Consider the following 14,379-nt stretch of genomic DNA (forward strand, 5'->3'; position numbering starts at 1 on the left):
CACGCCGAGGCGTTTGTGCCTGCAACAGACCTGGCGTTCGCCGTGCCTAGCTGACGTGACGTCACCAACAAGCGCCGAGTCCTTCCTCTGAGTCGGTGTTGGTGCTACGCACCGCATGTCGTCAGCGGAGAACGCGTCGTGGTAGCGCTCCCCCACCCCTCCTCCGCCCCCACCCCCTCCCCAGTCCCCACCCCGACCACACGGGAACGGCGGAGACCGCGAGGCTGGGTCGCTCGCCACAGTCCTCAAGTGCGCGGCGCACACACCACGCGCTCTTCGCTTCCGCGGGCCTTTTTACGACCTGCTCTGAGGCGCTCAGGTAATCCGCTCACACGCAGCGCACTACACCACCACCTTGTCCGCTGCTGCGCTAGAACTCATGCATCTCAGCTTCGTTTCCCGGTTGCACGGCATCTACATCCACGCTCCTATAAACCACTGTGAAGCGTATGGCAAAGCGTACCTTCCACTGTTCCAGTAATTAAGGCTTTTTTTCTCGTTCCATTCACGTATCGAGCGTGGGAAGAATGACTGCTTAAATGGCTCTGTGCGCGCTGTAATTAATCTGATCTTGTCCCTGCGAACCTTCGGGAGCGACTTACGTCTATCTTCAAGAGCCTGCTACTTCAGTTCTTTCAACGTCTCTGTAACACTCTCCCGCGGGTCAGATAAACCTGTCACCTTTCGTGCTGCCTCCTCCCCTGTTAATCATATTTGGTACGGTGCCACACACTTGAGCTATACTGTAGACTGCGTCGCAAGAAGCAATCTTCCTTGTAGAGTGATTGCATTTGCCTGATATTCTATCAATAAACCGATGTCTGCTACCTGCTTTATCAACGCCTGAGACTTTGTGATCATTCCATCCTACAATGTCTTATACCCCAGTATTTATATGAGCTGACCGATTCCAGCCGTCACTTACTGCTACTATAATCATAGGATAAAAAGTGTTTTCGTTTTGAGATGTGCACAGTTTTACATTTAAAGCAGGTTGCCAATCTTTGCACGCCTTTGAAAACTAATTAAGACCTGATTGCATATTTGTGCAGCTACTTGCAGACTGTACTTCACCACAGGCAACTGCAGCATCTGCAAAAAGTCTGAGGTTACTATTAATGTTATTCCACAAGGTCATTACTATACAACATGAACAGCAAGAGATCCAACACACTTCCCTGGGGCACGCCCAAAGTTACTTCTGCATGTGTCGATTACTCTCCATTCAAGATAACTTGGTGCGCCCTCCCTGTCAAACAGTCCCCAATCCAGTCGTAAATTTTGCTTGATAGTTGATACCCCATGCAGGCGTAATTTGATAACAAGCGTAGGTGTGGTACTGCGTCAGATGTTTTTCGTAAATCGATAAACACTGCATCTACCTCACTGCCTCGATCCATGGCTTTCACTATGCCATGTGAAAAAAGTCTTTCTTCTTGATGCGACTACAACATTTTTTAAATTTGTGCGTAGTGTGTGCACTGATTCGAGTTAAGAAATTAATGATAGTGTAACATTAGCTATTTACATTGTGAAATAACTTTGTTCCAAGAATGTACAAATGAGGCAGTATTCCAGAATGAGATTTTCGCTCTGCAGCGGAGTGAGCGCAGATGTGAAACTTCCGGACAGATTAAAACTGTGTGCCGGGCCGAGACTCGAACTCGGGACCTTTGCCCTTGCCGGGCAAGTGCTCTACCAACTGAGCTACCCAAGCACGACTCACGCCCCGTCCGAGGTACTGGCAGAAGTAAAGCTGTGAGGAGGGGGTGTGAGTCGTGCTTGGGTAGCTCAGTTGGTAGAGCACTTGACCGCGAAAGGCAAAGGTTTCGAGTTCGAGTCTCGGCCCGGCACACAGTTTTAATGTGCCAGGAAGTTTCAAGGCAGTATTTTACACTAGGGATAAACCGAACGAGGTTACGCTGTTTTAAGCTTAATGATCTTGTTTTCGATGTATGGAGGGTCAAATCCCCACCTTGTCATCTTGGTTTACGTTTCACGAGACTTCTCTAAATTACTTCAGGCGAATGCTGGGACCGAGAGAACTGGCGCAGTGGTTAGCACTCTGGACTCTTATTCGGGAGGACGACGGTTCAAACCTGCGTCCGGCCGTCCTGATTTAGGTTTTCCCTGAGTTCCCTAAATCGCTTCGGGCAAATGCTGGGTTGGTTCCTTTAAAAGGGCACGGTCGACTTCCTTCCCCATCTTTTCCTTTATTCGACGGGACCGATGACCTCGCTGTTTGGTCCCCCCACCACCAAATCACCCATCTACTTAATTGTTGCAAATGCCAGAATTTTGTTACTATAAAGCCACGGTCGACTACCTGTCCAATCCTGGTTGTATTAGACGCGTGTGTATGTAGTTGCTTCTATATGTGAATTACGTGCCGGCTGTGGTGGCCGAGCGGTTCTAGGCGCTACAGTCTGGAACCGCGCGACCGCTACGATCGCAGGTTCGAATCCTGCCTCGGGCATGGGTGTGTGTGATGTCCTTAGGTTAGCTGGATTTTGGTTCAAATGGCTCTGAGCGCTATGGGACTTAACTTCTGAGGTCATCAGTCCCCTAGAACTTAGAACTACTTAAAACTAACTAACCTAAGGATATCACACAGATCCATGCCCGAGGCAGGATTGGAACCTGCGACCGTAGCGGTCACGCGGTTCCAAACTGAAGCGCCTAGAACCGCACGGCCACTCCGGCCGGCTTAGTTAAGTTTAAGTAGTTCTAGGGGACTGATGACCTCAGAAGTTAAGTCCCATAGTGCTCAGAGTCATTTCAACCATTTGTGAATTACGTGTTTGTGTCTAAAATTGTAATACTGTGAAATATCCCACACCGTGTAAAAGTGATCCACGGCTGAATAAAACTACTACTAGATATATGTTTCTCCCCGTCCATTCGAGCTAGAAATGTTCAGCCATCGACTATACGAATAAATTTGTTACTAAACGACTTTTACGATATCCACATTTATGTTGCAGATATCATCGCATTCTTTTATTCATCTATCATCCTACCGCTCCACTGAAGCGAATTCTGAAATGGTTACTGTGAATAGACCATTGCATAATTCGTTTCCCAATTTTGTCCAAGCACCAATGATCTCTCCTTAGAAGAGACGTTAAACTGCAATCTTTCTTTCTGACAGTTATTTCCATGGATTCTGGGAATAAACATTTATTATCTCCAAATTTCCACCGAAATGTATTCGCTTTTATTACTGTACTAGAGCGATGGTCATGTACAATCCGCGTTCATAATCTGGACCGTTGAATCGCGTACATCCGGTGACATTCAAGCTAGAGGTAGTCGATTAGAAGAATCATGATAGTGGAATAATTGTTCAATAGTCTTTGGCCCACAAGGTGAAAAGAAACGGTGGTGAACAATTCCTGATTACCAAAATGGACGCCTGTCTTCTTATGTTCGTTTAGTGTTTGTCTCACTGTGGCAGTTCCGACTTCTGATGAACAGTTGCCCATCTACGGTTTAGCTGTTGTTTTATTATTTTAATTCTGTATTCACATGTCCCTCCTGCTGCCGCAATATTGAGTTTTTCAGCTGTGCGATTGGGCGATTGGGTTCATTTCCCGCCTGAAAGGTCACAGGTGGGAAGTCAACTAGTGTAACCGAAGTCATATCTGGGGCTTCCCACAGGAAGAGTTATAGCCCCTCTTCTGTTCTTAATCTATTTAAATGATATAGGAGACAATCCGAGCAGCCCTCTTGGAGTGTTTGAAGATGACTGTGTCGTTTGTCGTCTAGTAAAGTCATTAAGAGATCGAAACGAACTGTATTGGACCGCAAACAATGATATTTGTGATGTCCTGTACATGAGTACTATAATCCGATCCACGAACGATGGCGTTTCGCCCATGTCGAGGCGCATACGTTGCGTTATTGACGATTGCAAACGACGGACGGGGTTTCACGATTCGAAACGAAAGTTGCGGTACGCGAATGCGCAAGTTATATCTCTCGCATGTTTCTGCAGAATTTACCACTTACGCCACCATCAGCGATGACAACTCACAACAGATGGAACAGTAATTCGCTAAGCAACTCGCTAAGATCCCGCTTACTGAACCCATTAGTTACGGTACTAACGGTAGAACGCTCACAATACTACTAAACGCTCACTGGCTTACGAAGAATGCGGGACATTCGCGCAAACAAAGTTGACATTCGGCACGGTGGCCGATGTGAGCGACTGTAAGTGGGAAATGCCTTTACGGTCGCTCCCATCAGCCACTGCGCCGAGTGTCAACTTTGTTTGCGCGTGCGCAGAGCAAGACTAAACTCGACCGCCATCGTACGGGACTCCCAACTGTAGAAAACCTCGGTTTCACGGTAAATCGCGCAAATTTAACGGTTGACGATTCAGCTGAGGATATAGGGGTTACAATATTGCCTATAACTTAAATTGAAATCATTACGTACAAAATATTGTGAGAAGCGTAACAAAAAATTTCGTTTTATTGGCAGAACACTTAGAAAATGCAACAATTCTACCAGAGAGACTCCTTGCACTACGTTTGTTCGTCCTCTTCCGGAGTAATGCTGAGCAGTATAGGATCCTTTCGAGATAGTATTGACGAAGGACAACGAAAAAGTTCGAACAAGATCGGCTCGTTTTGTATTGACGTCGCAAACTTCCTCCTCCGAATGCCAAAATATTTTTTTGACTACCATCTACTTAGGGAGAAACACCCATCATAATAACACAAGAGAAATCGTAAGCGTTACGTGTTCACTTTCCCACGTGCTGTTCGAAAGTGGGAGGTTGACAAAAGTAGTCTTAAAAGTGTTTATATGAACCTTCCCCCCATGAACCATGGACCTTGCCGTTGGTGGGGAGGCTTGCGTGCCTCAGCGATACAGATAGCCGTACCGTAGGTGCAACCACAACGGAGGGGTATCTGTTGAGAGGCCAGACAAACATGTGGTTCCTGAAGAGGGGCAGCAGCCTTTTCAGTAGTTGCAAGGGCAACAGTCTGGATGATTGACTGATCTGGCCTTGTAACAATAACCAAAACGGCCTTGCTGTGCTGGTACTGCGAACGGCTGAAAGCAAGGGGAAACTACAGCCGTAATTTTTCCCGAGGGCATGCAGCTTTACTGTATGATTACATGATGATGGCGTCCTCTTGGGTAAAATATTCCGGAGGTAAAATAGTCCCCCATTCGGATCTCCGGGCGGGGACTACTCAAGAGGATGTCGTTATCAGGAGAAAGAAAACTGGCGTTCTACGGATCGGAGCGTGGAATGTCAGAACCCTTAATCGGGCAGGTAGGTTAGAAAATTTAAAAAGGGAAATGGATAGGTTGAAGTTAGATATAGTGGGAATTAGTGAAGTTCGGTGGCAGGAGGAACAAGACTTCTGGTCAGGTGACTACAGGGTTATAAACACAAAATCAAATAGGGGTAATGCAGGAGCAGGTTTAATAATGAATAGGAAAATAGGAATGCGGGTAAGCTACTACAAACAGCATAGTGAACGCATTATTGTGGCCAAGATAGATACGAAGCCCACACCTACTACAGTAGTACAAGTTTATATGCCAACTAGCTCTGCAGATGACGAAGAAATTGAAGAAATGTATGATGAAATAAAAGAAATTATTCAGATTGTGAAGGGAGACGAAAATTTAATAGTCATGGGTGACTGGAATTCGAGTGTAGGAAAAGGGAGAGAAGGAAACATCGTAGGTGAATATGGATTGGGGGACAGAAATGAAAGAGGAAGCCGCCTGGTAGAATTTTGCACAGAGCACAACATAATCATAACTAACACTTGGTTTAAGAATCATGAAAGAAGGTTGTATACATGGAAGAACCCTGGAGATACTAAAAGGTATCAGATAGATTATATAATGGTAAGACAGAGATTTAGGAACCAGGTTTTAAATTGTAAGACATTTCCAGGGGCAGATGTGGACTCTGACCACAATCTCTTGGTTATGACCTGTAGATTAAAACTGAAGAAACTGCAAAAAGGTGGGAATTTAAGGAGATGGGACCTGGATAAACTGAAAGAACCAGAGGTTGTACAGAGTTTCAGGGAGAGCATAAGGGAGCAATTGACAGGAATGGGGGAAATAAATACAGTAGAAGAAGAATGGGTAGCTTTGAGGGATGAAGTAGTGAAGGCAGCAGAGGATCAAGTAGGTAAAAAGACGAGGGCTAGTAGAAATCCTTGGGTAACAGAAGAAATATTGAATTTAATTGATGAAAGGAGAAAATATAAAAATACAGTAAGTGAAACAGGCAAAAAGGAATACAAACGTCTCAAAAATGAGATCGACAGGAAGTGCAAAATGGCTAAACAGGGATGGCTAGAGGACAAATGTAAGGATGTAGAGGCCTATCTCACTAGGGGTAAGATAGATACCGCCTACAGGAAAATTAAAGAGACCTTTGGAGATAAGAGAACGACTTGTATGAATATCAAGAGCTCAGATGGAAACCCAGTTCTAAGCAAAGAAGGGAAAGCAGAAAGGTGGAAGGAGTATATAGAGGGTCTATACAAGGGCGATGTACTTGAGGACAATATTATGGAAATGGAAGAGGATGTAGATGAAGATGAAATGGGAGATACGATACTGCGTGAAGAGTTTGACAGAGCACTGAAAGACCTGAGTCGAAACAAGGCCCCCGGAGTAGACAATATTCCATTGGAACTACTGACGGCCGTGGGAGAGCCAGTCCTGACAAAACTCTACCATCTGGTGAGCAAGATGTATGAAACAGGCGAAATACCCTCAGACTTCAAGAAGAATATAATAATTCCAATCCCGAAGAAAGCAGGTGTTGACAGATGCGAAAATTACCGAACTATCAGCTTAATAAGTCACAGCTGCAAAATACTAACACGAATTCTTTACAGACGAATGGAAAAACTAGTAGAAGCCAACCTTGGGGAAGATCAGTTTGGATTCCGTAGAAACACTGGAACACGTGAGGCAATACTGACCTTACGACTTATCTTAGAAGAAAGATTAAGGAAAGGCAAACCTACGTTTCTAGCATTTGTAGACTTAGAGAAAGCTTTTGACAATGTTGACTGGAATACTCTCTTTCAAATTCTAAAGGTGGCAGGGGTAAAATACAGGGAGCGAAAGGCTATTTACAATTTGTACAGAAACCAGATGGCAGTTATAAGAGTCGAGGGACATGAAAGGGAAGCAGTGGTTGGGAAGGGAGTAAGACAGGGTTGTAGCCTCTCGCCGATGTTGTTCAATCTGTATATTGAGCAAGCAGTAAAGGAAACAAAAGAAAAATTCGGGGTAGGTATTAAAATTCATGGAGAAGAAATAAAAACTTTGAGGTTCGCCGATGACATTGTAATTCTGTCAGAGACAGCAAAGGACTTGGAAGAGCAGTTGAATGGAATGGACAGTGTCTTGAAAGGAGGATATAAGATGAACATCAACAAAAGCAAAACAAGGATAATGGAATGTAGTCTAATTAAGTCGGGTGATGCTGAGGGAATTAGATTAGGAAATGAGGCACTTAAGGTAGTAAAGGAGTTTTGCTATTTGGGGAGCAAAATAACTGATGATGGTCGAAGTAGAGAGGATATAAAATGTAGGCTGGCAATGGCAAGGAAAGCGTTTTTGAAGAAGAGAAATTTGTTAACATCCAGTATTGATTTAAGTGTCAGGAAGTCATTTCTGAAAGTATTCGTATGGAGTGTAGCCATGTATGGAAGTGAAACATGGACGATAAATAGTTTGGACAAGAAGAGAATAGAAGCTTTCGAAATGTGGTGCTACAGAAGAATGCTGAAGATTAGATGGGTAGATCACATAACTAATGAGGAAGTATTGAATAGGATTGGGGAGAAGAGAAGTTTGTGGCACAACTTGACCAGAAGAAGGGATCGGTTGGTAGGACATGTTCTGAGGCATCAAGGGATCACCAATTTAGTATTGGAGGGCAGCGTGGAGGGTAAAAATCGTAGAGGGAGACCAAGAGATGAATACACAAAGCAGATTCAGAAGGATGTAGGTTGCAGTAGGTACTGGGAGATGAAGAAGCTTGCACAGGATAGAGTAGCATGGAGAGCTGCATCAAACCAGTCTCAGGACTGAAGACCACAACAACAACAACATATGAACCTTCGTAAGCGTGAACTGCAGAGTAGTCTTCTGGACGCAAATGTCACGTGTCTTCTCAAAGGTACTAAGTAAGGAAAGTTTTGCTCACCATCCGCCTCTGAATCGTCTGTTTTCTTATTTTAGCTGACCGTTTATTGAATATCACAGGTGGATATGGGAAAACAGCCCGACATTTGCCTGCACGAATGTGGAAAACAATGCTCTTGTGTACCATATTAATGGTCGCAAATCGGAACCTGTCACCCTCATGTCTTTGGAGTCAATGCATAGCGAGCAGGTGCAAACTTCGCGTCAGTGTCTTGTGTTCAGTCCGAAACAGTTCCTCCACGTCCCATCGAGTAAAGACCAATGGCGTAGTTAATGATTCGCCCGTCGGATGATGACGGTTCACTTATGAGCGCTTTTTAGTCAGATTTCAGAGGTTTTCTTTCATCAAATTACACCTTCTCCCTTCATTTCATTTCCAAATTCATCCGTAACACTCACTACACTGGCCCTAACCCAAGGAAGGAAGAGAGATTAGGGTTTAACGTCCCTTCCACGACAAGGTCGTTAGAGATGCAGCACGAACTCAAATTGAGTGAGTGAGGGAAAGGAATTCGGTTGTGTTCTTTTCAAAGGAACAACCCCGGCAATGGCCTTAAGCGTTTTAGAGAATGGCCGGATAGGATTTGAACCACTGTCATCCCGAATGCGAGTCCAGTATGGTTCATTGTGCACAAGTCAGTTGCAGGTTGCCTATCTAACGGCTTCGAGGGGTAAGGAAAATTTGATTTTAAATGGCTCAGTTTCGCCAAATTTAAAAATTCAAAACGCTGTCATAATCTACTCATTAAGAGGCATAATGTTATATTAAAGGCTTACCGAAATAAGACAAGTACTGCAGTTAAGGACTATGTATACGAATACGTCGTGAGGTAATGTACTTCACAGCGCTCAAATTACGCTCTGTTCGTCCAGTATTTGAGAAAGAGAGCACTTAGCGACTTGCAGCAAACATTACAGATAATTTTAAATCTTTAGGCTGACACCACTCAGAAAATGTTTATCGCTTACCGGTACTACATTTCGGTTTTTCATGCAGCAAAAGTTCAGCATTAGGCTTGACGTTCTAACTTATTACTTAAACTTATGCCTCCAACCCCATGAAGCCCGTACAAAGAAAGACTTTTTGTAGTCTCTTCCTCCTCCCTGCACCCTGCACCGCCCCCCCCCCCCCCCCCCTACCTCACACCACAGTGATGGTAGCAGATTGCCAGCTATCAAACCAAGTATCAAATGGCCTGTTGGATTTCATCTAAGAATGCACGGAAGATAGTAACAGCCTTTCTTAGCAGTGCCGTGTTAGTTCCATCTAGCTCCCTGTGTACAAGAGCATGTTCTCTCGAGCGCTTAACACCTCAAACACAGACTTGTGTCAAATTCTTCTGACGTCACAAAACATAGCGTGGTGGTGCTGTCTATGCACTATATCCTGGAACAAGAATACTAATAGATAAATACAATAACTTTTCCTTCAGCAGTCTTCATTACTATAAGCTTCATGACCACAGCCTACCACGAGATTGAATGCCGCCTGGAAGCGTTGCAGACACATGAGGCGTTGCTTAAAGTACACTGCTCTGCAAAACTTAAAGGACGTGGTAGATAAAGTAACGCAGCACGTTAATAACTCGGTGGAAATGAATGACAGTGCGGGAGCACTGTTAGCAGAGATCTTCCGGTCGTGCACAGAAAACTGGACATCACATGCATGAGGTTAGGGTGACTGTAGCGCCAAATGTGACTCTCCCCGCAACACGAGGCAGTTGAAGGAACGGGAAAAGTCAATGTTTATCAATCAGCGAGCAGTTTTTGTGCACTGTGGTGGTGTCCTTCATTAAAACATGGCCTAGAGACGACATTTGGATGATTTCATACGGGAGAGAACCATCGGGAAACTGGAAAGAGGACGAAATGTGACAAAAGTAGCCCAGTAGTTTGATATTGTCCACAGCATTGCTTAAGAGCATAGGGGGGCGTTCCGAACCACATGTAGCCGGCCGGAGTGGCCGAGCGATTCTAGGCGCTGTAGTCTGGAACCGCGCGACCGCTACGGTCGCAGGTTCGAATCCTGCCACGGGCATGGATGTGTGTGATGTCCTTAGGTTAGTTAGGTTTAAGTAGTTCTCAGTTCTAGGGGACTGATGACCTTAGAAGTTAAGTCCTATAGTGCTCAGAGCCATTTGAACCAATTTGAACCACATGCACTGCTGTCGGCAGGAGCGGAGGTGGGCGACAGCAGCAGATGACCGCAACATTGTGCAACAGGCAAAAAGGGACCAATGTCAAACAGCAGGTGTAGTTTCAACCACACTTAACAGGACTACAAGACACGCAATCCCATGCTCCACAGTAGCACGGCAACTGCATGGGGCTGGTCGCTTTGTCGGTGACCACTACGTTGTATTTCATCGGCGGCACCAAATGTGTGCTATGATTTTCAGCTAACACTGACTGTTTTGATAAACTAGGAGTATTTTTAATGTAACAGCTGGCTCTTCTTATCTGCAAAGGCCAGTTTTTTGAATTTGTTAGGGAGTTGCGACGTAATGGTTTAGGTTACTGGTGTCCGGGCACTGAGCCCCAAATCTAAGGGTCAGTTCGTAAGGCTACATTGTTATAGTTGGAGTCAAGAACGATCGCGGTCGAGTTTAGGCTTTTTTTTGCGCACCTGGGTCACGTATTCTCCGACTGCGAATGGGGGTTCAGCATGTTCAGAGCGCTCTGCTGAGAATGCCGTAGCTGATGCGAGCATTAAACGTGATCGTAGCGAATTGTTTAGTGAATTTCGATTCCGTTTTTTGCGATTCGTACTCGCTGATTGTGGTGGTAAGTGACGAATTGTACATAGGTGAGCGGGAGACGTAGTTTGCAGGATATACGCTTTCTCCAAGCGAAAAACCCGCCAGGGTAGCCGAGAGCGCTGACGCGCTGCTTCCTGCACTCGGGTAGGCCCCGGATCGAATCCGCCCGGCGGATTAACGACGAGGGCCGATGTGCCGGCCAGCCTGGATGTGGCTTTTAGGCGGTTTTCCACATTCCGCTAGGTGAATACCGGGTTGGTCCCCAGATTCCGCCTCAGTTACACAGCTCGCAGACATCTGAATGCTTCCACACTATTCCACGGATTACACTCTACGCAGACAGTTGGGGTACACTAATTCCGTCCCGGGCGGTACGGGGTGGCGGCAGGAAGGGCATCCTGCCACCCCTTAATCATTAACGTGCCAAATCCGATTATCGATGGCTGACCCTGCGTAACTGTGGGACAAGGCTCAAGCGATAGAATAGAATAGACGCTTTCTCCAAGCGAAAAGCACGCGCATGCGCGAACCGCATCTGTCGCTTGGAATCGTCAACACTGCAGTCCGCGAACCTCCTTCGTTTGTGGATCGGACTACGGTCGATCACACGTCTCACGGATCACTGCACGCAACACTTCCCTTCGCAAAGACCGCGTCCAGTTCGCTACCGCATTCTCCGATAATTATTCTTTTGTTTCTTTGGATCTCATGAGTGTAATTATTTGGCATGAGTATTCAGGTGCAATTTTTTTCAAAGTTTCGTTATGAAACACGGGCAATAATTCGACTTAGTCCAAAAGTTTATAGCCATTCTGAAAATGATATATGTATTTTTCAGGAAATAACTGTTTACCGAACTTGTGTTTGTGTTGCGAATGCTACAAATGGTTCTCGACGTTCAGGGGTAAGAAGAATATGTGTTCTTAGGGAAATGCCGACATGATTTGTTGTACGGAAGAAGAAAATGACCAAACCGATCACAGTTTCACTTCTCCAAAAGTCTACTAGCTTCATGATAAGCCATATTTCATTCTCTGTTGAGTAAGTGGTTGTTCCTGACTCGATATATCATGTTATATTCCAGTAGCTGATCACCACTTCGTTTCTTATTTCGACGAACGCAAACAAAAAAGTTAATTAGCCCATGTTCTGTTAGATCGTCCTGTTATATCTTCTCATTTCCATTCCAATTTCACTCCTATCTGTTCTTTTGCTCATATGTTAATCTGTCTGTCCCTTTATCCTAAACGTGGTTCTTTCCGTTGGCTATTGAACAACTCTGAATTCTTGGATAGCTTTCTGGAACAGGCAGTGCATGGGGGTCGTCGATTGCATGTTTCAAACACAATGGAAATTTAAATACATTTTTAAATTTCCCAAATGCAATCCTAGCTATTTTTATTCTTCTGTTTATTTTTTCTTTTCTAGTTTGCCCTCACGTTGTTTTCAGTTTCCCAAGGTACACGTATTCGGCTACTGTTTTGTAAACTTTCTATGAAAATGTCTGTATGTGAGAAACTGAATTTATTGATTTCAAAAATTTTCTCCTGATATAATGTGTACCTGTGGTATCGTGTTCAACTGCTCAGCAAAACTAGCTGTTGTTTGACCCTGTGTTGCGTGTGTGCACGGTGTCTACAATAGAACTTTGAAGTTCACGAAACGCAAAATTTGCAATAAGGAAAATGAATCTAATTAAATGCCAAAAGAAACTAATTGTGCGCTCAACTAAAACTATATAAACAAAAATCAGTACCGATGTACGTTATGAATGTTGCGTGATACGAAGTGCAGTGTTTGACTTGGAATATTCACAGGAATAAATTATCGGCAAATTACCAAACTACGCTGTGGCGGTGTACATGAAACAAAAAAAACCTTCCAGTGTTCCTCTTCAAAATGACATGTGTATGAAATCTGTGAAATGTTTGGTTCTTGTGCAATAAATAAGCGAAAGTATTCCCGGACTTTATGTACACCCTGTATAATCACGGAGGTGGGCTTCACTTGAAAGAAAATAAACTCTGGTTATTACTAAAAAGACTGCCCAGCATCTGACAATTACAGAATCCCCTCATTACAAAAATTAAAATATTTCAACCGGTTGCGTTATTCGTGAGTTAATGTAAACAAAGAGAGAAAATTAACACTAAACTTGGATGTTATTAGTTATATAAGGGACAAAGTTTTTCTTCAATTAATAGTTCTGACAAACAGACGTATCATTCTTGAGCATTCGACGGTTACCTTGTAATTCCTACAAAATTTTCTCCGTCCGTATAAGGAACGAGACATAATTAAAAATGAGTTTTCATCTCAATAATAAAGTATTCCAGATAGCTTCTCCCCGATTCACAGAAAAACAAATCTCATTCTCTGAGAAACTCAGCTGCTCGCCACTAAGCCCCAAATAAGAATTCCCCAGTACTGCACAACTAACTAGCAAATAACCACAGATAAAATATTTCGTCGAATGGAACCACCAGCATTCTTTTAATAAGCTTCTTCTTTCTACAGCTTAGTGTACAACTCTCAAGCTATAAAAAACATACACTGAGGTGACAAGAGCTATTGGATTCCTCCTAATATCATGTCGGACCTTCTTTCGCCCATCGTAATGCAACAAGTCGACGTTTCATGGACTCAACAAGTCGTTGGAAGTCCGCCGCAGAAACATTGAGCTCCGCTTCCACTATAGCCATCCGTCATTGCGGAAGTGTTGCCGGAGCAGGATTCCGTACACGAACTGACCTCTCGATTTTGTCCCATAAATGTTCGATAGGATTCATTTCGGACGATCAGACTAGCCAAATCATTCGCTCTAACTATCCAGAATGCACTTCAAACTAATCGCGATCATTTGTTGCCTGGTGACATGGCGCACTGTCATCCACAAAAATGAAGTCCATGAATAGCTGCGACTGCTACGGTCGCAGGTTCGAATCCTGCCTTGGGCATGGATGTGTGTGATGTCCTTAGGTTAGTTAGGTTTAAGTAGTTCTAAGTTCTAGGGGACTGATGACCACAGCTGTTAAGTCCCATAGTGCTCAGACCCATTTGAATAGCTGCTAATGGTCTCCAGGTAGCCGAACGTAACCATTTCCAGCCAATGATCGGTTCAATTCGACCAGAGGACCCAGTCCTTTCCATGTATACGCAGCTCACACCATTGTGACACCAGCACCACCAGCTTGCACAGTCCGTTGTTGACAACTTGGATCCATGGCTTCGTGGGGCCTGCGCCACATTCGGACCCTGCCATCGGCTCTTACCATCTGAAATCAAGACTCATCTGAGCAGGCCACGGTTTTCCAGTCGTCTATGGGGCAACCGATATAGTCATGAGCCCAGGTGAGGCGCTGCAGGCGACGTCGTGCTTTTAGCAGACACTCGCGTCGGTCATCTGCTG

The 14,379-nt window shown here is 44.6% G+C and overlaps 1 protein-coding gene across 1 annotated transcript in view; it reads left to right on the forward strand.

Moving 5' to 3' along the window:
• Positions 1–259: 259 nt before the first annotated feature.
• LOC124615591 (sugar transporter ERD6-like) overlaps positions 260–14,379 on the forward strand; it is a 196,779-nt gene continuing 182,659 nt past the window's right edge. The window contains exon 1 of the mRNA XM_047143576.1: positions 260–319. The gene's annotated coding sequence lies outside the window, so the exon portion shown is untranslated. The remainder of the gene's footprint in view (positions 320–14,379) is intronic.

This window comes from Schistocerca americana, chromosome 5, assembly GCF_021461395.2.
Source record: "Schistocerca americana isolate TAMUIC-IGC-003095 chromosome 5, iqSchAmer2.1, whole genome shotgun sequence".
NCBI lineage: Eukaryota > Metazoa > Arthropoda > Insecta > Orthoptera > Acrididae > Schistocerca > Schistocerca americana.